At 38.9% G+C, this 24,982-nt stretch overlaps 1 pseudogene; it reads right to left on the reverse strand.

The window, feature by feature from the left end:
• Positions 1-4,327: 4,327 nt before the first annotated feature.
• On the reverse strand, positions 4,328-4,963 carry LOC116550008 (annotated as a pseudogene).
• Positions 4,964-24,982: the final 20,019 nt, after the last annotated feature.

Here is a 24,982-nt window from a genome sequence, read left to right on the forward strand (position 1 = left end):
TGCCTCATGTCATTCATTTAGTGGGTGGGTTATTGCCTTAGATAGTATTTAACTGCTCTCAAGATATCTGGAAATATTTGAGGCATGGGAGAGCATTTAGTGGGTTATTGCCTTAGATTAGTGTTTAACTGCTCTCAAGGTATCTGGAAATATTTGAGGCATGGGACAGGTGTGGCTAGCCTAGCCACCTTCTTATTCTTATCCCCACAAATGATCAGATTAGCAGTTCAATTAAGAGGAAATGCTTCCTGGAAAACTACCAGCCTGTTCACTGAATGAGGTACTGTGGCATGGAAAATAGGGCTGGCCAGTCCTTGTAGTATTTTAGTTGAATTCACCTGCATAATATTAAATAAACTCCACTTCTCATTGTAGGAAAGTAGAAAGAGAGGAGAGGGCAAAAGCAGAGAGAGGATGAAAACACACCAATGAGCAAGCCATATTCTCTAACTTTTGACCCAAGCACCATCACTTTGCTAACAAGAATTTTTAGTGGATTGCACCAATTCTTCCTTCTCATTCTATTTTCTTGTTTTTTTCTTTGAACTTTTATTTTGGGTTCAGTAGGTATGTGTGCAGGTTTGTTACAAGGGTAAATTGCATGTTACTGGATTTGGTGTACAAATGATCCCATCGCCCAGTAGGGAGCATAGTACCAGACAGCTTTTCAACCTTTACCCCCTCTAACCCTCTCATCCTCCCTGCTCTAGTAGTCTCAGGTGTCCATTGTTCTCATGTTTATGTCCATGTGTACTCACTGTTTAGCTCCTACTTACGAGTGAGAACATGTGATATTTGGTTTTCTGTTCCTGCCTTAGTTTACTTATGATAATGGCCTCCAGCTGCATCCATGTTGTTGCAAAGGACACAATTTTATTTTTTATGGCTGCATAGTATTCCATAGTGGATATATACCACATTTTCTTTATCCACTATTGATGAGCATCTAAGTTGATTCTATGTCTTTGCTATTGTGAATACTGCTGTAATAAACATTCATGTGCATGTGTCTTTTTGGTAGAATGATTTATTTTCCTTTGGGCATATAACCAGTAATGGGATTACAGGGTCAAATGCTAGGTCTGTTTTAAGTTATTTGAGAAATCTCCAAACTGCTTTCCACAGAGGCTGAACTAATTTACATTACTACCAATAGTGTATGAGGGTTATCTTTTCTTTGCAACCTCACCAGCATGTGTTATTTGTAGATTTTTAAATAATAGCCGTTCTAACTGGCATAAGATAGTATTTCACTGGGCTTTGATATTTACTTTTCTAATGGTTACTGATGTTGAGCATTTTTCCATTTATTTGTTGGCCACATGAATGTTTTCTTTTGAGAAGTGTCTGTCATGTCATTTGTCTATTTTTAAATGAGATTATTTGTTTTTTGTTTGTTGAATTGTTTAAGTTCCTTAGAGATTTTGGATATTAGACCTTTGTGTCAGATGCACAGTTTGTGAATATTTTCTCGCATTTGCATGTTGTCTGTTTACTGATAGTTTCTTTTGCTGTGTAGAAGCTCTTTAATTAGTTTCTAGTTGTCCATTTTTGGTTTTGTTGCAAATGCTTTTGCGGACTTAGACATAAATTCTTTCCCAAGGCCCATGTCTGAAATGGTATTTGCTAGTTTTCCTCTAGGATTTTAATAGTTTTACATCTTACATTTAAGTCTTTAATCCATCTTGTGTTAATTTTTGTATATGGTAAGAGGTAGGGGTCCAGATTCAATCTTCTGCATATGCCTACCAAGTTGTCCCTGAACAATTTATTGAAAAAAAATAACAGAAGTCCTTTTACTATTGCTTTTAATTGTCAATTCTGCTAAAGATCAGGTGGTTATGGGTGTGGCTTTATATCTGGGTTTTCTATGCTGTTCCATTGGTCTATGTGTCTGTTTTTGTACCAGTACTATGCTGTTTTTGTTACCATAGCCTTATAGTATAGTTTGAAATCATGTAGTAAGATGCTGCCAGCTTTGTACTTTTTGCTTAGGATTGCTTTGGCTATTTGGACTCTCTTATGGTTCCATATGAATTTTAGAATAGTTTTTTCTAATTCTATGAAATACAACATTGGTAAATAGGAATAACATTGAATTTGTAAATTGCTTTGGGCTTATGGTCGTTTTAACAATATTGATTCTTCCAATCCATGAGCACATAATGTTTTTTCATTTATTTGTGTTGTCTCTGATTTATTTCAACAGCATTTCATAATTCTCATTGTAGAGATCTTTTACCTCCTTGGTTAGCTATATTTCTAGTTTTTTTAAAATTGTTTTTCTGGTTATTATAAATGGGATTACATTCTAGATTTGGCTCTTAGCTTGAATGTTATTGGTGTATAGAAATGCTACTGAGTTTTGTACAATTGATTTTGTATCCTGAACCTTTACTGAAGTCATTGACGAGTCATAGGTGCCTTTTGGCAGATTTCTTGAGAGTTTTCTAGATATAGTATTGTATTGTCAGCAAAGAGAGATAATTTGATTTCTTCTTTTCCTATCTGGATGCTTTTTATTTCTTTCTTTTGCCTGATTGCTCTGGCTAGAACTTTCAATACTATATTTAATGGGAATAGTGAGAATAGGCATCCTTGTCTTGTTTCAGTTTTCAAGGGGAATGCTTCCAGCTTTTGTCCATTCACTATGATGTTGGCTGTGGGTTTGTCATAGATGGCTCTTATTATTTTAAAGTATGTTCCTTTGATGTCTAGTTTGTTGACAGTTTTTAACATGAAGAAGTGTTGAATTTTATTGAAAGTCTTTTCTGCATTTATTAATATGATCATATGATTTTTGTTTTTAATTCTCTTCACATGGTGAATCACATTGATTTATTTGTGTATGTTGATCCAACCTTGCATTCTAGGGATAAAGCCTACTTGATCATGATGAATTAACTTGTTGATATGCTGCTGGATTCAGTTTGCTAGTATTTTGTTGAGAATTTTTGCATCTATGTTCATCAGGGACACGGCCCTGAAGTTTTCTTTTATTGTGCCAGGTTTTGGTATCAGAATGATGCTGGCCTTGTAGAATGAGTTAGGGAGGAGTTCCTTCTCCCTGATTTCTTGAAATAATATTAGGATTGGTACTAGCTCTTTGTTGGATGTTTGGTCAAATTCAGCTGTCAATCTGTCTGGTTCAGGACTTTTTTTAGTTGTTAGGTTTTTAAAATTACTGATTCAATTTTGAAACTTGTTATTGGTCTTTTCAGAGTTTCAGTTTCTTCCTAGTTTTCTTGGGAGGCTGTGTGTTTCCAGGAATTTATCCATTTCTTCTAGATTTTCTAGTTTATGTGCATAGAGGTGTTAGTAATGGTCTCTGAGGTTTTTTTGTTTTGTTTTGTTTTTAGGTGGGATCAGTTGTAATATCATCTTTGTCATTTCTGATTGTGCTGATTTGGATCTTCTCTCTTTCTTTCTTTGTTAACCTAGCTAGTGATGTATCATTCTTATTTATTCTTTGGAAAAAAACCCAAACTTTTGGTTTTATTGATCTTTTTAATAGATTTTTGGGTCTCAATTTCATTTAATTCTACTCTGATTTTGATTTTGGTTATTTCTTTTCTTCTGCTAGCTTTGGGGTTAGTTTGTTTTTCTGGTTCCTCTAGATATGATGTTAGTTTGTTAATGTGAACAGCTGTTCTTCTATTTAAGTTAGAACACTGCAAAACCCAGGTAATGACTATTTTTTTCAGTCAACATAACCAGCCCATGGTACAGCATACTAAATCACAAAGTACAAATCCAAGGAAGTTAATACGTTTACTAAGTTACAAGACTTTGACAAATCAATACAGTACTATTTAATGAAACTATACTTTTCTTGGAGTCCTGTTACTTTAGTGATAGTTTTCACTCCAAAAATATTTAAGTACCAAATCCAAACACTTGTTTTTAATGGTGGTTTATAGCAGAGCAAGTTATTTTACACAAAATACATTTTAAAACTACACAATTTCCCCTTTTAAGTAAGTTCCCTTGTGCAAGCTGTTGACGTGTACAGCAGCAGGGCAATGGGCATCATAGGAGGTGGCTTTGCTCTCTTCTGGAGCTGGTCCAAAGTCAGGTGGAGTTCCAGTGTATGAAAAGCTTGAAAAGTCCACCTTAAGAAGATTCAATATTTCCAAGAATTTCTTGTTGAATTTTCACAGAAATACTGGAACCCTCAAAATCAGATAGTAATTTCAAACAACGTTAATTTCAAATGATCCCTTTTATTTAGAGGCCCTCAATCTGGTTAAAGTCACATAGCCTTACACCAGCTTATAAAAAAAAAACTACCTAAAATATAGTTGTATTTTTAAAATAACAAATATAGTCAGCTCAGAGAGACCTGGGGTACCTGACGTTGTCTACCAACTGTCATGATCACAACTCTGCAAATGCTGCTGATGCCATTTGTGTCCTTATGTTTCCTCTTGCTGAGGCTGTCAGTTCTTGAATCTCAGCATTTAATTTATATATTACCCATTCCATTGCTTCTCGGCCTTTACTATCATTTAAGTATATCATACTTGCCATCAGTCCTTCAAGGTAACTGCTGAGGCTAACTCCTTTCACAGTGATTATGGCTTCATGAGTCAAAAGAGTTTTTTCTGGGTCCTGAGGATGTAGTTTGTATACAAGTCTCTCATCCACTGAAACCATATTTGTAAATGAAATATTAGCAGATTTGAGTTCTATTGCTTTTTCTACAAGATCGGCTACAGAATGTTCTTGCCCTTATGTTTTCATTCTTGCTGCACCAATAAGAGACTTCACAATGGAAGGGAGTCCCCACTCTCTGCTGAGAAGTCTGTGGCTGTGCAGCTTTCCAGAGGGATCTATATATCTGTCCAACACATCAACTCCAACCTACTTGGGTTCACAGGGTTTGGGTATTTCTGCATTGTAGCTGTTGTAACAGTTTCCCCATGGGGGGGTCAAAGATGTGCTCTGAAGTCCATATCTTCATGGTGCCAGCATCCTGAGTGATGTCTGGGTGGCACCAGGGGAGAACAAGGCACAGAGACTACACCAGCCCCTGCCCTGCCCCACCCTCAGCAGCCCCAGCACCCCCAAGTGTGTATGCCTTTTTTTTTTTTTTGATGGCAGGAATATTTCTTTTGTTGTCATGTTTAGCACTTCCTTAAGGACCTTATATAAGACAGGCCTAGTGGTAGCACATTTCCTTACCGTGTACTTGTCTGAAAAGGACTTTATTTTTCCTTTGTTTATGAAGCTTATTTTGGCTGGATATGAAATTATTAATTGGAATTTCTTTTCTTTAAGGACACTGAAAATAGGCCCCCAATCTCTTCTGGCTTGTAAGGTTTCTGCTAAGGTCCACTGTTAACCTGATGTGGCTTTCTTTGTAAGTGACTGGCCCCTTTTCTCTACCTTTAAGAAGCTACCAGAGGAAGGAACAGGTAGCAATCCTTGCTGTTTTGCAGCCCCCGCGGATGATTCCCAGGCAAGCAGGGTCTGAAGTGGACCTCCAGCGGTCCTGCAGCAGAGGGTTCTGACTGCTAGAAAGAAAACTAAAAAAAAAGAAAGAAATAGCTTCAACAGAAAGGACATCTGCTCAGATAACCCATCTGAAAGTCACCAACTTCAAAAACTAAAGGTAGATAAATCCACAAAGATGGGAAGAAACTAGAACAAAAAGGATGAAAGCACCAAAAACCAGAATATCTCTTCTCTTCCAAGGGATTGCAACCCCTCATCAGTAAGGGAACAAAATTGGATGGAGAATGATTTTGATGAATTGACAGAAACAGGCTTCAGAAGGTAGGTAATAACAAACTTCTCTGAGCTAAAGGAACATGTTCTAACCCAATGTAAAGAAACTAAGAACCTTGAAAAAATGTTAGATGAAATGCTAACTAGAATAATCAGCTTAGAGAAGAACATAAATGAATTGATGGAGCTGAAAAACACAGCACAAGAACTTTGTGAAACATACACAAGTTTCAATTGCTGAATCAATCAAGCAGAAGAAAGGATATCAGAGATTGAAGATCAACTCAATGAAATAAAATGAGAAGGCAAGATTAGAGAAAAAAAAGTGAAAAGAAATTAACAAAGCCTCCAAGAAATATGGGAGTATATGAAAAGACCTAATCTACATTTGATCGGTGTACCTACCTGAATGTGACGGAGAGAATGAATTCAAGATGGGAAACTCTCTTCAGGATATTATCCAGGAGAACTTCCCTAGCTTAGCAAGGCAGGCCAACATTCAAATCCAGGAAATACAGAGAACACCACAAAGATATTCCTCAAGAAGAGCAACCCCAAGGCACATAATCGTCTGACTCACCAGGGTTGAAATGAAGGAAAAATGCTAAGGGCAGCCAGAGAGAAAGGTTGGGTCACCCACAAAGGGAAGCCCATCAGACTCACAGCGAATCTCTTGGCAAAAACCCTACAAGCCAGAAGAGAGTGGGGGCCAATATTCAACATCCTTGAAGAAAAGAACTTTCAACCCAGAATTTCATATCCAGCCAAACTAAGCTTCATAAGTGAAGGAGAAATAAAATCCTTTACAGACAAGCAATTGCCAAGAGATTTCATCACCACCAGGGCTGCCTTACAAGAGCACCTTTAAGATTTTTTTGTTTCATGTTGGTCTTAGAGAATCTGATGACTGAGTCTTGTAAATGGCCATCCTACATAGTATCTTGCAGGGGTTTTCTGAATTTCTTGAATTTGCATGTCAGCCTCTCTAGCATGGTTGGGAAAAATTTTATAAACTATATACTGAAATATATTTTCCAAGTTGCTTACTTTCTTTCCTTCTCTTTCAGGAATGTTAATGAGTCATAGGTTTGGTCTCCTTACATGTTTCTTGTAGGTTTTATTCATTTTATAAAATTATTTTTTCTGTATTTATGTCTGCTTGCATTGATTCAAAGGAGCAATCTTCAAGGTCTGAGATTTATTCCTCAGCTTGGTCTATTCTATTGTTAATATTTCCATTGTATTCCAAAATTCCTTTAGTTATTTCCATTGTATTCCAAAATTCCTGTAGTTAATTCTTCAATTCCAGAAGTTCAGTTTGAATCTTTCTTAAAATGGTTATATCATCTTTCAACTCTTAGATCATTTAAGCTGAATATAGTTGATTGACTTCAACTATAAGTTGGAGGTATGGATGTTTTCAGATGGACAACCCTCAGTATAGCACTCCTGGGCTGTGTGCTCTAGCCCTAGGGGGCTGGGACCATCCCTATGCCATTGCCCTCTGACCCCTCTAGGTTGAGCGCTGGCTGTACTGAGGTTGGAGGGTTGAGGTGGTCCTAGGCCACTGGAAAAAGCACTCTGTTGGTGGCTGCTGGCTAAAGTGTTGCCTCAGGTATTGCCAGCAAAAGCATTCCAGTGGGACAGTCAGGGGGCCATTGGGGAAAGTGCTCCAGTAGAACATTGGGAGCCACCAGTGAAAGCACTATGGTGTTGGTGATTGGCAAAAATGCTCTAGCAGAACAGTGGAGTCTTCACAATGTTCCTGATTTCATGGAAGTGGCCAGGCAGGGACCCTGGGAGGATGGGTGTGTGTGTATGTAGATCACACTTACCTTGGTCCCATGGTAAAGACAGCCCTGCTTGCTGGGTCAAGCAGTTAACAAAGGTCAGAGCCACCTAGAGAAGTATGGAGAGCCTTGCAATTTGTCCGTATTCCTTTGCAGCCCTTCGCTCACCAAATTCCCCAGGTTCCATGCAGACTGGATCTCTGTCTTTACTGACTCTCCTGGTAGTATTCCCTGCAATATTAAATGTTCATGGGGGCCATGCGATCACCTGCAGCTAGGATCCCAGAGGTCCATTGTAAAAGTTGGCCACTCTGCAGTTCCTTCACTCACCCCTTTCTTGGGAGCTTTCAGGGGCAGGAATGAGACCCAGCACTTGGCAACCTTGTGCAGGGTTCACAGCTTCCTCCCCATTCAGCCCCAGTGTATGCATCATTTCTTCATCCACTCTCAGTGTATTCTCTTTTAAGATCTATTTGGAATATGCCAGGCTACTCTGGTCTCTTTTAGTAGGAGAAGCTCTTCCTGACTGCATTTAGTCAGCCATCTTGTCCTCCCTCCTCTTTACCCCCACAATATCCTATTTTCTACCTCTCTTTCTTCTGAATTTTCTGATGGTCCTAAAAGGAATAAAAAGAAAAAAAATTGGATGGAAACTTAATTTTCTCATTAAAAAAAAAAAAGGAAACACTACTTTGTAACTTACAGTCTTTCTCCCTGATCAGGTAGATCAGGGTTATTATCTTAGGGAGATACAAGTGAAGAAGACAAATTCTTGACTTTTAATTTCCAATAGTTTAACAGTTTCTTGATGTCTTCTATGGCAGAGTCAAAGACTTAAATTGGAGAAAATTCAGGATTTTGAAAGAGAAAAGGTATTTTGAGTTCCCAAAGCCTAAGAGACTGAAGGAGTCAGAGCACAATGTTTATACAGTAAACATTAGAATGGGAAGACAGTGCAAAGTGACAGCTAATTCTTCCCCTCAATGGCCTTGGAGATAGATGCTGATATGGCTCTGGGAGAAGTGCTCCATTCTCAGCCTCCACCATGGACCAGCAGCAATAATCATATCCAACCCATATAGTACCTACTATGTGCCAACCATTATACCAAGTGTACATATGTTAATAACCTTATGATATAGATCCCATTTTGTAGATGAGAAAAGTGAGGCACAAACCAGTCAAGAGACTGGTCCAAAATCTCCTAGCTAGTAAGTGGCAGAGCCAGTGTTTGCACTCAGGAAGTTTGACTCTAGAGTCCTGGTTTAGCAGTGGCCAATTCCTGGGTGAGGTTGAGAAAAGGCTCAGATTGATTTGGAGAGTTCTAAGAGAAGGGAAGAATTGTGCTTGCTTTGTGGGTAAGGCCTGAGGGCACAGAAAACCTCATGGGCACATTGAAGCAGTAGCAAAGCAGAGAGGGCAATGAGGCAAATCTAGGCGAGAAGGGCTCTGGCAATTCTGAGGTTCCTGCAGCTTAGAGAAGAGCCTACAAGAATTTTCCGTGTCCCTAGTGGGTTGTGGACGTGGCTGAGAGAGGTTGTGACAAGGGTTTCCAGTCAGGAGCAGCATGGAAAAGCCAGAGGCTGTGGTGGACCCAAGCACACTGGCAGGGGATGCTATGGAGATCAAGACCATTGACCAAAGGCCAGCAGGTGAACGTGCTGTCATCAGATGCTAGTGGAGAAGCTATCTCACTTCTTAGCAATATGGTACACGCAGTTCCCAGAGAACTGCACTGACATCCTGAAACAATGAAAGAGAAAGCATGAAACCCTGAATTTGTCTAATTTTATCCTTGAAGTGACTGAAGAACCACTAATTTGAATTAATTTAAATTGGGAAGATTAACTTTCCTGCTACAGAGAAGACTCAGAGCTTGAGATAGAAGTTAAGCTTGATTACAGAAAAAAGTAAGGTTCTATTTTTGCACCCCAGGTTATTGGCTTGTGAAAACTGTATTTAGCGTATAATTCTACTTAAACTATGTGAATTCAGCATGAGAAGCCACCATATGAACTTTCTGTTAAGTTTTCAAATAGAAAATGTTTGGTAGCTGGCCTGAGGAGATGAGATGGACTCTGAATCCACGTTTCTGGTGCAGACACAATTCCTTGAAAAGCAATTTCCACTCAATTACATTTACATTGCCTAGGTTGGAAGCAGTAAAGGGAAATGAAGGACATTTCAGTACCAATCTTATATTGGTTACTGATACTAAATTATCTCTAGATTAGAAACATTGTGGTCCATATTGTGGTAGTAAAATAACTTCATACCCTGGCTGTGGATGAGGCTAATGTGTCGGTTTATAGGCCTTGCATTCCCCAGAGTGTCTTATAAATCTGTGAGTTTTTCCCAAGTGCTCCATTTCACATTTGGATCCATGAAAGAGCTGGAAAATCAGATGAATAAACACACACACATGCTAAGAGTTACCTGGTTAATTATGCATGGCAGGAACTATATTTGTTCCATTTCTTTTTTTCCGTGTCTTTCATAAAGTTTTTTAAACATTTTTTGTCAGAGAAACATTTTCTGATACAAAAGGGGCTTCTAGTTTCTGAACAGAGGGGAACAAAATCCCTCAATAAGAATTTATTGGCCTTGAAAAGAAGTTTAAATAGCCAAAGTGGGCCTGCAATCAGCTCCTAAACAAAGAACAAGCAGATTCTTATTGTTGCTGTAGTCATTTAATATTTATTGAGAATCATCAATGCAGAGCTCTATTTTGGGCTCGCCACATAATTATTTCTTAGTTTTGTTGCTGGTAGATAAGTATGTTTGAAGTCTTTTCCATCAAAGTGTTCTTCATTGAATCCAGGTATGGTAGCTTATGCCTGTAATACCAGCACTTTGGGAGGCTGAGGCAGTAGGATCACTTAAGGCCAGGAGTTCAAGAGCAACCTGCTCAACATAGAAGACCCCATTTCTTAAAAAAAAAAATTAGCTGGGCATGGTGGTGCACACTTGTAGTCTCAGCTACTTGGGAGGCTAAACTGGGAGGGTCGTTTGAGCCCAGGAGTTTGAGGTTATGAAGAGTTATGGCTGCACCACCTCACTCCAGCCTGGGCAACAGAGCAAGACCCTGTCTAAAAAAAAAAAAAAAAGATCTTTACTGAATTTACTTGCATGCTTCTTTGCTAAATCAACCTGCTGGCTGGGAGCCAGGGGAGGCTCTAAGTTGTTCTATGACTCTATGCTTCAATTTCTTCCTTATTGCTAAAATGAAAATAATATCTGCCGCAGACATGTATCATAGAGATGTTAGGGTAATTTGTGAGTTATTACCTGAAAAGCACTTTAAGCAGCTTAGGAGAAAAGAATCATAAAGTATAAACCAGCATTACTTTCACGTTGCCAAGGACAGATCTTACCATCTCACCACATAACAGGTTGCTACAAGAACATCCACTTAGGGCAGAAAGTAGTGATTCAGAGGTCTTTAAAAACACCTCACCTTTTTCAACATCTTCTCATCCCAACACATGGAGCTGCAGAACCCAAGAGGCACAGGCCCTTAGCCTGTGGCACAGCCTCAGCATTTTAGTTCTTTGTCTATTGACTCTGAAAATGCCATTCACAGGATTGACTTAGAGAACGTCACCAGAGTAATCAGAAAGTCCTTTACAAATAAAAAGTGCTATATATAAATGAAGAATAATACTCAAGCACATGCATTTTGAGTGCAGAGATACGGGTATTCATATCTGTTCAACCCTTTATTTGCAGGAAATGAGTATGTTGGCTGAGCTAAAGCTGTCTACAGCTTTTAAGACAACAGCTGTGAGATACTTAAAAACATATGCTGCTCCACATTTTATCTTCTTGACATTGGCAGATTGAAGATTTAAAATGAGTTTCAAAGATTTTCCATCGTATTGCATGTTTTGAAAGCTTTTTCATAAAGAATACAATTATTAACAGTCTCTTATACTAAGCCACCTCTCTGATGGACCTGCTGTGGAAATCCCACCAAAAGAATGGTGTATATAGTGGGTGACCAGAGTTTTCTTGGACATATAAGAACTCTTTAAGCCTACAGCAGGGTCCATCGAAGTCCAAGATTGGCAACAATCCCCCCCAAAAGTAGCACAAATCTGAACATTGTTAGTTTGGCAGACCATGGCTCATTTTCAAGTTTCAAACCCTTTATGGTATTATAAGCACAATAATATTTTCTCCATTATGCTTCTTTTGAATTGGGGGCACACATTGTCTACATTCTAGATAGCTAGTCAATTCTTGAACACTATGGTTGCCTAGGAAATCCTGAAGAGCAGACCATCATTGATGAAGAGCAGACACAAACAAGTATTTTCCAAATTCCCTTGAAGTAGAGTTCAGTGCCATTATGAAGATACTTTTTGTTCTCCAATTTTGAATTAGGAGTATGTATGACACATACTCCTTAGAGTTCCAAGAGAGTTATTTATTTTTTTGTTTATGTGTTAGATGGAGGTTTCCTGACAGCAGATTCTGGGAAGCCAAAGACCTGGAAGATCCAGGCTATTCCTAGAGATTGTCCTTGTTGGAGAATTGAAGCCCTGAGCCTAGCAGGGTGGTTACTGATTGGTCAGTCATGGCAACACCAAGCCAACAGGGAAGAAAATGGTGACTGAGGAGGCAGGACAGATAACCCCAGGGTGCCGAAGCTGACATCAGGGCATGACCATATGTGAAGATGGGGAGAAGACTATGGAGACGGGGTGCCAAGATTAGGGGGAGGCTTGAGTATAGGATAAGGGTAGTCCAATAAAAGAAAAATATATCAAACACATGAGAAATGAAGCCAGTTGGGGGAGGGGGAGATGGAAAAGGAATAGGGAGTAGGACAGAATTCAAAAGTAAAATAAAAGAGAGATTTTCCTAGGACCAAGTAAAACAATGTGCCATGAGTTATGGAAGTCAATTAGCTCAACCCTCTGCTCCTGAAGGAGGGTTGAGCAAAGAAGGAGAATAAAAACAAAAGCAAGATTCCAGCCCCTGTATCCTTTGTCCATGTAGCAAGGGGTGTTTTCCTGAATGGGCTTTAACATTTTGCATTCCCCTGATGCTCATGAGGAAGAGGCAAACCCCCTTGGACTGAGTCTTCCATGCCACTTCTAAGATAAGATGGCTGTGAAATAGTGATTGTCTTTTGTTCCATTAAAGATTTTAAACTTGCTGGGTGCGGTAGCTAATTCCTGTAACTCCAACATTTTGGGAGGCTGTGGCGGGAGGATTGCTTGAGGCCAGGAGTTCAAGATCAGCCTGGGCAACATCAAAAGACCTAATCTCTACTAAAAATAAAAATAAATCAGTCAGGCATGTTGGCATGTGCCAGCTACTTGGGAGGCTAAGGCTGGAGGGTCACTTGAGTCTGGCAGATCGAGGCTGTAGCGAGCTATGATGCTGCCACTGCATTCCAGCCAGAACTAAATAAACCCAGGTAGGATTCTAAATGTCTATGTGGAGTAATGGTTATATTATTTCAAAATTTTAAGCAATACCCTTTTTTAAGCTGCCTTCAATTTAGGAGTAGAAGTGTAAACATTAATTAAAATATATAAAACCAGATAGAGTAACTCTGTTAAAAGGATTTCAAATGGCAAATGAAGATCCATTAAATAACACCTTATATTAATATAACTCATAAGCATAGAAATCATGCTTGTGTTGGAGTAGAAACGTAAGATTTCATTCTGCTATCTCATTTGAAGTTCTGAATCTTTTCCCCTTATTTTTAGTATTTTCCGAGATTCTTGGAGGACAATTTTATTCATCTGCTACCTTCTTTTCCTTTTACCTCTTTCTATTATTCTCCCTAAAATAGTTAGGGTCATAGACAGAGGTGAATGGGAGTAGAGGGAATCAAAATAAGATAAGAACTTTTTTTTTTTTGGTGCTAAATTTGGCTTTTAAAAGTTCCTTTCCATTTCAAACTTTTTTTTTTTTTTAAGAAAAGGAAACATTGAAATCTACTTAGGTAGCAAATGGAAAATATTATCTTCTCTTAATATTCTCTTAATTTTGATAGTCTCTTAATTTTCAGGTTTTATTCCATGAAAATTTGAAGTTTTAATACAAAGTGCTATTTCCTTCCACTCCCTGCCATACAACTAGGAAAATGTACTTTTTGGCAAATAGTGTGATACGCAAAATTCTGTGAAAGGAGATTGTATCTAATACAGCCATAAATTTTAGGTATGTATCCATGTTTTTCTAAATCTGTGAGCAGCTAAAAGCAACATTTATGTTTGAAAATCATAAGAAATCAAAATTTAAACATAGAAACAGTGATTCATAACCATTTCAGTCCTGGGAAGACAGAAATATTTGCTTCAAGCTTGAAAAGACCACCAGAGCCACTCATTAGGTTCAATGTAAGTCTGTCAGTGTTGGCAGTTCGAATTTCTGATAAAGAGTCAGAAACCTAGTTAAGCTTTTATGTGAAAAGGAGTTTTGTGGAGCTTACAAGTGGTTCTTCATTAGGAGCTAAAGGCTTCCCCCTCCATCTACAGGGGAGCCTCCTGATGTGTGTCAGGACCGTAAGACACATGTTTGGATTCGTGAGAGGAGTAATGCAGGGAATGTAACTAAGGTGTCCCAGGCCACATTTGTCATTAGGGAGTAAGCCATGGTAGCATGAGCCCCCACCTGTCTGACTCTGGTGGCCTCTCAAGGTCACTTGCATTATTTCCGGGTGTTGTTTTCAGGGGTGCTTTACGCACATCTATGCACCTGCCTGGCAGCAGTGATCAGTGCACCCTTGGTTCAGTCTTCTCTACTCTAACCTCCATGTGGTAATGTCACTTGGTGATTCCTCATTGCTGCCATGCCCAGACCAAGAATTCCTGCAACAAGTCTGGGCTGATTTCACTTTCCAATGCTTGCGGAGTTCAGACGTTCCTGCCTTCTCTAAGGAGCTGGGAGAATGGCCCTGCTGCCCTGTACTTTGTTCCTTGAGCCAACGGGTGGCTCTGCTGGTCTGGAGCTGCACCAAATCTCTCAAACACCTCCGCTTCTGGAGTGAGGGACAGAGATGGAGACCTTGCCCTTTGCCGCGTCCTCTACGTTTGTCTTCTTCTTCCTTTTTTTTTTTTTGAGTTGGGGTCTCGCTCTGTTGCGCAGGCTGGAGTGCAGTGGCATGATCTCAGTTTACTGCAACCTCTGCCTCCTGGGTTGAAGCTACTTTCCTGCCTCAGCTTCCTGAGTAGTTGGGATTACAGGCACACGCCACCGTGCCTGGCTAGTTTTTTGTATTTTTAGTAGAGATGGGGTTTCACCTTGTTAGCCAGGACGGTCTTGATCTTCTGACCTCATGATCCGCCTGCCTCAGCCTCCCGAAGTCTTGGGATTACAGGCATGAGCCACAGCGCCTGGCCCACGTTTGTCTTCTTAATCTGCCTCCTCCCCTTTCATCACACCCACCCCACTGTCTCCCAGGTAGAAGATATAATGCTATGCTTATGCCTGTGAGTGTAGGGAAAGAGGTGCTGGGGTGGGGACACAGCTTAAGAGAAGGGGAAAGGGAGGTTTGGCTGTCCTCAGTGTTTGAGGCTCTACTCAGCCAGCTGAACATATTGTGAAAATTAATTGGCACATAGTTGGAGAGAATTGCTTGATTCCATCGTTCACCTCTTTCTCTCTCTGCTTCTTTTTACTCTGTCTCTAGTGACCTCTGTGCCAAGATGGGCTTGCAAGTTCCCCTTGCATAGGGTCCCTTAAATTTTTTAAGTGGATGGAAAAGTTTGGCTGGCAGATTGAGCCACCTCCTCATCAAAACCTGTGAAAAGAAGGTATTTATCTCCTCTGCTCAAGCCCAGGCCTTAAGTGAGAGGGGAGGTGTCTGAGGCCCTCACACAGTCTAGGGCAGCCCCACAGGCAGCTACAGGGACTTGAGTTTTTGAGAAAAGGGTAGACATTTGCCTTATGGGTCTCAGCAGCACCTTACCCAGAGGCTGGCGGCTGCAAAAGTGCTCAGGGCACCTTGATGAGTGATGGCAGGTATAAATAATATTTCAGAGAGAATGTTGAGACTACTTAAATAAATAAACTTATCCAGCATCTAAGCAATGCTCATTTACAGAAAGTTTATAGGCTAATTATCCCTAGCTATTTATAGAAAGAAGTCTCCCAAGGACAGAGAGTGACTTGACAACATTTTGTTGCATTATTACATTTACTTAATAATAAAGAAAACAAAATTTCTTTTAAAAACACCTTAAATTTTTAATTGCCCTTCCCTTAATAGGAGAAAAACTGAATGGCTGACGTTAACAGCTGTAGCTTAACTTCTGTAGAAATATATGGTTGGCAAAGCACTTCCCATACACAACCACAACCTTGCTTAATCTTTACAACTGTCCTGTTTGATGATGAGGAACAGGGCCATTAAGGGCTTTGCCCAGGGTCATACAGCCAGCAGGGAGCAGAGCAGGATCATCAGCCTTCAAATCTTATTTCATGATTCTTTAGTGCATCTTAAACTTAGAATGAACTTGAACAAGGTGAATGTAAAGTCCTTAGCACTTCCAAGGCTGTTTTAGCTCTTTCAAAAGTCTTTCCCTTCCTTTAAGAAACCCCTCAACTTCTCTCTCTCTTTCTCTTTTTTTTTCTGTGAAAATGTTTGAGAGATTTTTATGATTTTCCTTTTGAGTTCTTTGTCTATGAATACTCGTTTTATTTAAAGGTTGGCTGAGGCGTCTTTCTTAGCAAGCACAGTGAATACTCAGGAATTCTTGCAAGTGAGAAAAACCTAGTCTACAAGATGTTTTCAGATGTAATAAAGACTTTAAATAATATATTACATTCAATAACTAATAGAACCTATATAATGTTAGGTATGGCATTTTATTAAGCATTTGTTTTTATTTTGCAGCTTGCTTTTCGTATCTTTTTAGGGATCACATCTGTTCACAGGTCTTCAAAAAGCACATTTTCAGTTTTCCCATCTATAAATTGAGTATAATAATAGCACCTACTTCACAAAGTTGTTATGAAGATTAAATTTCTTTCATTAAATAAACTTAAAGTTCTCAGAATAGCACCTAGCACATGGTACTCAGTAATCATTAGCTATTATTATTTCTATTAGACAAAAGAGCTTTAATTTTGCACCTCACCACAGAACAAATTTTTAGAAAGCCAGTAATGCAATCATTGAATCTTAGTACAATCCATCTATTTATGCTAAATATCCAAATAATTTTGGAATATAGCTCTTAGGAAATGATATGGATTAAGAGAACAGACTATATGGTGTAATCATAGTCAACTATAGCACAGACATTACTGAGAATGTTTTAGTTGTTTTAGGAAGAAGCAAAAATCAGTTCTTTCCAGTGGAGTAGACTAGAATTTACTAGCGTAGTATAAAGTGGTTAAAAGCACTGATATCCTGTTTCAAGTCTTGACTTTGAGTTTACTGTCTATGTGATCTTGGTAAGTTACTTGAGCTCTCAAGGCATCTGTTTCTTGACCCATAAAATAGAGGTATTAACAGTGTGTATAAGAAGGTCGGGGAAGGATAAAATGAGGTAGTGCTTAGTCCAGTGCCTGGCTGTTAGAGTGATGGCCAAAAATGCTGGCTGTTGGAATCATCATTGTGAACTTAGGGCCAGAGTCTAAACAGAGGCTGGTTCTTTCTTCAGTCCAAGCAGTCCTATACTCACTTACCCTCTTTCTATCTCCCACATACATATGTTTTGAAACCCATCAGATTCTTTGCCTACAGTGGAATAAAAAAAATTGCATTTTTCCCTTTTTTTTGGATTTCAGTACCTCCCCAGAAGTAAACCTCCATTTGAGAATCACTATATATTCTGCATATTTCTTCCAGTCAAGAAAATGTTGTCAAGTATTGATTTGCTTTCTGTAGTTCTTATCATGAAAAATACGTATGCATGTATTTATATTTTTGTACGTATATATAGTTTCTGTATTTGAAAACATAATATTGAATACATTTTTCTAAAAAAGACTTCTACAGCTACATTTTCTCATTCTATCTGTGGTAGAAGACAAAGTGCTAAGGATGCTATTCAGTTCAGTTGGCCACAGGTTGGGGAAGAACCCAAGTTTTCCAGGGAAATTTACTGCCGTCTGTGCATACACACACATACATTTATATTTAAATGTATAACTAATATTGTCATGAGTCACTTGTTTAAACTCTTTTATCAAAAGTAATTTATTTTTAAGAGAAATAGTGATCATTAATTTCTATTAAGTATTTTTCTTTTTTCCTCATGTAACAGCTTTCTATTTCAACCCCAACTTCTTTTAGTTAAATGTGAAATTTGTAAGTCAAATGTGGCAAATGATATACAATTCAAAATTACCTTTCATTCATTACTTTACAGTTTTATTCATTTCCATAATAGGCTTCATAGTGGTAAAGTATTGACTCTTAAGTCAATTAATTTAGAAACTATTCCTATTTCTAAGACACAGTACTGGCCATAACCTATTCTGTGGTTCATCACTTTTAGCTATGGGTGAGCCTCAAAGAGATTTTGTAAGAGCTGAAAATTAGAAAATCGGGGTAAAAAGAAGCAAGTGGATATTTGTGTTGGGCAGAAATTTGTACATTACCCCTGGGATGTGAGATAAGCCAGGTAAAACCAAGTATTCTAGAAAGGAGGAAAGGGAGAAGTCATGGCTTCAGGCAGTTGAGTGGGTAGAAAATAAAGGAATGTTAGCGTTAAAGGCCCAAACAGCATAATTAGGTATGGATCATGTAGGACATTGAGATTTTTAACCCATGTGTGTAAGTTGTTTCAAAAAACTCTTGAAAGATAAAAATGCTTAGTTAATTTGTTATTAGAATCCCTCTGTATTTAAAAATCATGTTCACACTAATGTTAAATATTAAAATACCACATAATCCTATGTTGATAGGATATGTTCCTGAGCCTTCTCCTAATATATCCCATTCTATAGAAAGATTATCTGCTGAACTTATTTTTAGATTTTACATTTATTTGCTTTATGTAACAAATAGTTTTCTAAAAAATGAGTTGCAAAATATTTTTTTTTGAGACAATCTCATTCTTGTCACTCAGGCTGGAGTGCAGTGGTGCAATCTCGGCTTACCACAACCTCCGCCTCCCGGGTTCAAGTAATTCTCCTGCCTCAGTCTCCCAAGTAGCTGGGATTACAGGCATGCGCTACCACACCTGGCTAATTTTTGTATTTTTAGTAGAGACGGTGTTTCTCCATGTTGGCCAGGCTTGTTTTGAACTCCTGACCTCAAGTGATCTGCCTATCTGGGCCTCCCAAAATGCTGAGATTACAGGAATGAGCCACCATGCCCAGCCCAAAATAAATTTTTATAAACAAAATGACTTTTAAACATTAGAGGAGCTCTCATTTTATTTTATTTATTATTTTAAATGAAAACATTTATATATCTGGGGGTATGGGTGCAGTCTTGTTACATAGATTATATTGCATACTGGTGAAGTCTGGCCTTCTAGTCTACCCCTCATCTAAATAGTGAACATTGTATTCAATAGGAAATTTTTCAGCTCCCATCCCTCCTACCCTTCCATATGCTGGAGTCTCCAGTGTCCATTATTCCACCTGTTTGTTCATGTGTACCCCTTGTTTAGCTCCCATGTATAAGCAAGAACATGTGGTGTTTGACTTGAGGCCATTATTCTCACTGAAATAGCTCTTATTTAAAAGAACTCGAATAATTATTGTTTGATTGGATAATTCCGTAAGCTCAACTATATTAGGTTTTCAAAACAGACAAAACACAAAGCAAAGACAGAAGAGCTATGGTAAGAAATAGACAACAAATATCGTATAAAATAGTTACAATTGGGAAGGGGAGTGCAAACTATACATATGTAGCTGTATAGCTATGTCTATACACATACACACATAGTGGCTGACAAAAGGAAAATATCTGTGAACACACAAAAGATTCATAATATCAGTTGCATCTAGAAGGAGAACAGGATGGATGAGGGACAGGAATATAGATGACTTTTCTCTGTACATTATTTTTTACTACTTGAATTTTGAACCATGTGTGTATGTTAAGTCTTCAATCCCCTCAAAAGCAAGTGATGAAGACTGTCTTTTGGCTTTGTAGCTTTTTGGCTAGATACTGTTTGACTTTGTGAAAACACGGATCATCCCTTAATCTATCTATAACTATTTATTGAGTATCTATCATGTGCCAGCTACTGTTCCAGACCCTTGATTGATCACAGAAGACCTTTCTGAGGAGGTAACACATGAGCTGTACCAGAGTGTTCCGGGTGGAGGGAACAAATGCAGAACCTTCAGGAGGGAGATGGGTGGAAGGACAAGCCATTTTTGAGTGAATCGTCACTGTATGGGCAGCGGGCATGTTGCTGTGTGTGCGGGCACATGTATAGGATATATGTACAACCTTCTCTCTCTGGTTCACTTTGACATTGATCTACATCCCTGGAGGATGGCAGGATCAGCATTTCAGCAGAATGTCAGAGAGCTGTGAATCCCTAAAACCATTTCTGGGTTATATTACTCATACTCTTCGGGCTTGCCACTTCATATAGCCCCCATAAACATACCAATAATCCTGGGAAGGAGCATATTAGATCTTCCCTCACCGAGACAAGCTCAAGATATTCTTCCCCAATAATCAGTGAGAGCATTCAAAAAAGAAGAGAAGAAATGAGAATGAGAATTTTGGCCTCTGTTCAGAATCACCTGTATGAATACTATCTTTGCAAGGAGGAGGGCATGGGTCTCATACCTTTGAGGATTTAGAGGGATTTAATGAGACCAGGTGGTCTATAGCAAAATAATGATAGTGGTAGTGGCAGTAATTTACGTGTCCCCCAACCCTACCAGTTTTTCTTCTTTAGAGTAGGTCATAAATATTTTTCCACTTATCTATAGCAACTTATCACGTGTCAAGCACTGTTCTACGTGCTTTCATATATGAATTCATTTTATTCTCTTAACATTCTTATTGCTATTTACAATCCACTGATAATGAAATGGAGTTTCAGAAAGGTTAGATAACTTGACCTTATTTACAAAGTTAGTGGGCTCAGGCCTGGGCTTTACAACTAGGCAGGCTACTTCCAGGGTCCGTACTCTCCTTGACTGTATCAGCAAAGGAATACATCTAAATAACCATATTTTCCATCTCAGAAGATTACCATTCAGTTTTAATATTGATATAAATACTCTTAGACAAATAATAATTTAAAATACCGAGTGCCATCATTTAGATTACATGACAGAAGGGAGATAAAGAAGAGAGTTTATTAGCTTGTATGTTCCATCAGAAGATTTGAATTGGTTTAATCCAATTTTCTAGATGAATTTTAAAAAAGAAATTAATACAGGGTAATATTGTTTTCCTCTCTTATTAGAAAAATATGTTAATAGAGTACTTTTTGGATATGAAAGTTTAATAGTCAAAGGATCCGTTAAGCTCATCATAGAGACACCTTGGAACAGCAAACAAAGGGTGGTAAGCACAAGGTCTTTATTCAATAGCCTCACATTTATCTGTTCCATGGGACAAATTCTACCTTATTGCACCATTACATTTTATTCAGGCAATATTAGCAAGTACAACGACCTGTAAAGAAAAATTAACTTTCAATAAAGATATCAGAAATGAAGTAAAATATGAGAAGTTAATGCCCTTACTGGTAGAAACCCTTAAATGTACCACAAAGTTCTAGCAGTAAAATTTCTTTGAAATACGTGGTGCCTGGTGACAAGGCTTTTTTGGAAAAATAAAATGTGAAAGTATATTCTTTTGCCCTTGCTAGCTGTTTCCCAACCAATTGAAGATGATGTGGTTCCTTCTAAATGCCTGCACAAGATCTAACATTGTATCTATCATCTCTCATTTATGCAGCATAGAGAAAATGCGTAATTTACAAAATCTTCCACTGAATGTCAGGTTGCCTGAGCTGTGTGTATCTGGAGCTGAAGTTTCATTTCTTGCGGAGGTGTCCTGGCCCATGACTACAGGCCTAGGGATACTGCTTTTTCTCAGACTCTGTTCCACACCCAGAAACACAGATTTGCACATGAAATATCAGAGTGGGATGGGACTTGGCATGAGTCCAGTAGGATAGCAGCAGAATTCAGGTATTAGCTGGGAGTGTGTGGGTGTGTGCCTGCACAGACATGTACACACCAACCCCTCCATACATACATGTATGCATACCCTCACCACCACACCCATGCATTCACACACATATACACTTAGACACTCACACAAACACACACTTCTCCAGAGATGTCATATTTAAAGGTGGTTATGCAGACATGGGAGAGGAACTTGGCAAATTTAGTCCTATTTTAAAGTCCTGTTGTAAAAAATAATCCCTGTAAACCTAAGCAGAATATTTGAAAAGGACTAGTCTATTAAAAAGTTTTTGGACTTAAGGTAATGTTTCAGAATGTATAATTGAAGCACATCATCTCTAATGATAGGTAAGTGGTCATAATGCTCATGTCACACCTCTGTTCAAAATCCTGCATCGTGCCCCTAATCCTCTCATTGTTCAAGGGTCAAAATCAAAGTTGTCCCATGAGCAATGTGATGATTAGAGGCATGGATGTACCAGGCAGCCAAGAATTCATGTATAATTTTTGACTCCCCCAAACCTAACGACTAATAGTCTACTGTTGGGTGGAAGTTTCACTGATAGCATAAGCAATTAATGCATATTTTACATGTTACATGTATTATATACTATATTCTTATAATAAAGTAAGCTAGATAAAAGAAAATATTAAGAAATCCTAAGGAAGAGAAAATATATTTACTATTCATTAAGTAGAAGTGAATCATCATAAAGATCTTTATCTTTCTTGTCTTCACCTGGAACAGACAGAAGGAGGAGGAAGAAGGGGGTTGGTCTTGCTGTCTGAGGGATGCAGAGGTGGAAGTGGAAGATGTGGAAGAGGGGGCAGGAGAGGCAGGTACAATGGTGTAACTTTAGGAAAATATGTGGTAATTTCTCTGACTTTTTTGCTTTTTCATTTCTCTAAAAATGTTTCTATTTAGTACTAATTCTTCCACCATTTGCTTTTGTTTCAGTGCCCATAGATAGAAGGGCCAATGTCATAAAAGAAGTCAAAAGCAGCAACTCGGCTGAGCCCACTGTGGCTCGGCAAGGCCTCTTCAGGTAGACTGTGACTAGACTCCCTTCTTGCTGGGCAGGACATCTCTGAGAAGGCAGCAGCCCATCAGGGCCTTATAAATAAAGTCCCCACCTTCCTGGGACAGAGCAACTGGAAAAAGGAGCAGTTGTGGGTTCTCCTTCAGCAGACTTAAATGTCCCTTCCCAGCAGCTCTGCAGGAAGCAATGGATCTTCCAACACAGCACTTGAGCTCTGATAAGGGACAGACTGCCTTCTCAAGTGGCTTTCTGACCCTCATTTATCCTAAGAGACACCTCACACAGGAGAGCTCTGGCTGCCAGCTGGCAGGTACCCTTCTGGGACGAAGCTACCAGAGAAACTGGCAGCAATCCTTGCTGTTCTGCAGTCCCTGTGGGTGATTCCCAGGCAAGCAGGTTCTGGAGTTGACCTCCAGCAGATCTGCAGCAGAGGGGCCTGTTAGAAGGAAAACTAAAAAACAGAGAGAAATAGCTTCAACATCAACAAAAAGGACATCCACTCAGAGACCCTATCCGAAAGTCACCAACTTCAAAGACCAAGGTAGATAAATCTACAAAGATGGGAAGAAACCAGCACAAAGAGGCTGAAATCACCAAAAACCAGAATGCCTCTTCCTCCAAAGGATCACAACCCCTCACCAGTAAGGGAACAAAACTGGATGGAGAATGAGTTTGATGAATTGACAGAAACAGGCTTCAGAAGGTGGGTAATAATAAACTTCTCTGAGCTAAAGAGTCATGTTCTAACCCAATGCAAGGAAACTAACAACATTGAAAAAAAGGTTAGATGAAATGCTAACTACAATAACCAGTGTGGAGAAGAACATAAACAACTTGATGGAGCTGAAACACACAGCACGAGAACTTTGTGAAGCATACACAAGTTTCAATAACTGAATAAATCAAGTGGAAGAAAGGATATCAGAGATCAAAGATCAACTCAATGAAATCAAGTGAGAAAGCAAGGTCAGAGAAAAAGGAGTGAAAAGAAATGAACAAAGCCTCCAAGAAATATGGGATTATGTGAAAAGACCTAATCCACATTTGATAGCCACATTTGTGGCTATCAAACAAATAGCTGTACCTGAATGTGACAGGGAGAATGAAACCAAGTTGGAAAACACTCTTCAGGATATTATCCAGGAGAATTTCCCCAACCTAACAAGGCAGGCTCACATTCAAATTCAGGAAATACAGAGAACACTACAAAGACATTCCTTGAGAAGAGCAACCCCAAGGCACATAATCGTCAGATTCACCAGTGTTGAAATGAAGGAAAATGCTAAGGGCAGCCAGAGAGATAGGTCAAATTACCCACAAAGGGAAGCCCATCAGATTCGCAACAGATCTCTTGGCAGAAACCCTACAAGCCAGAGGAGAGTGGGGGCCAATATTCAACATCCTTAAAGAAAATAATTTTTAACCCAGAATTTCATATCCAGCCAACCTAAGCTTCATAAGTAAAGGAGAAATAAAATTCTTTGCAGATAAGCAACTACTGAGAGATTTCGTCACCACCAGGCCTGCCTTACAAGAGCTCCTGAAGGAAGCACTAAGCATGGAAAGGAACGACCAGTACCAGCCAATGCAAAAACATACCAAATGGTAAAGACCATCGACACTGAAGAAACTGCATCAACTAACAGGCAAAACAACTAGCTAGCATCAAAATGACAGGATCAAACTCACACATAACAATATTAACCTTAAACATAAATGGGCTAAATGCCCCAATCAAAAGACACAGACTGGCAAATTGGATAAAGAGTCAAGACCCATTAGCATACTGTAGGCAGGAAACCCATCTCACATGCAAGTACACACATAGGCTCAAAATAAAGGGATGGAGGAAGATATACCAAGCAAATGGGGAGAAAAAAAAATCCTAGTCTCTGATAAAACAGACTTTAAACCAACAAAGATCAAGAGACAAAGAAGGGCATTACATAATGGTAAAGGGATCAATGCAACAAGAAGTGCTAATTATCCTAAATATATATGCATCCAATACAGGAGCATCCAGATACATAGAGCAAGCTCTTAATGACCTACAAAGAGACTTAGATTCCCACACAATAATAGTGGCAGACTTTAGCACTCCACTGTCAATAGCAGACAGATAAATAAGACAGAAAACTAGCAAGGATATCCAGGACTTAAACTCAGATATGGACCAAGTGGATCTAATAGACATTTACAGAACTCTCCACCCAGATTCCACAAAATACACATTCTTCTCACACCACATCACACTTACTCCAAAATTGACCACATAATTGGAAGTAAATCACTCCTCAGCAAATGCAGAAGAATGGAAATCATAAC

This window comes from Sapajus apella, unplaced genomic scaffold (assembly GCF_009761245.1).
Source record: "Sapajus apella isolate SASKATOON/1434 unplaced genomic scaffold, GSC_monkey_1.0 scaffold7, whole genome shotgun sequence".
NCBI lineage: Eukaryota > Metazoa > Chordata > Mammalia > Primates > Cebidae > Sapajus > Sapajus apella.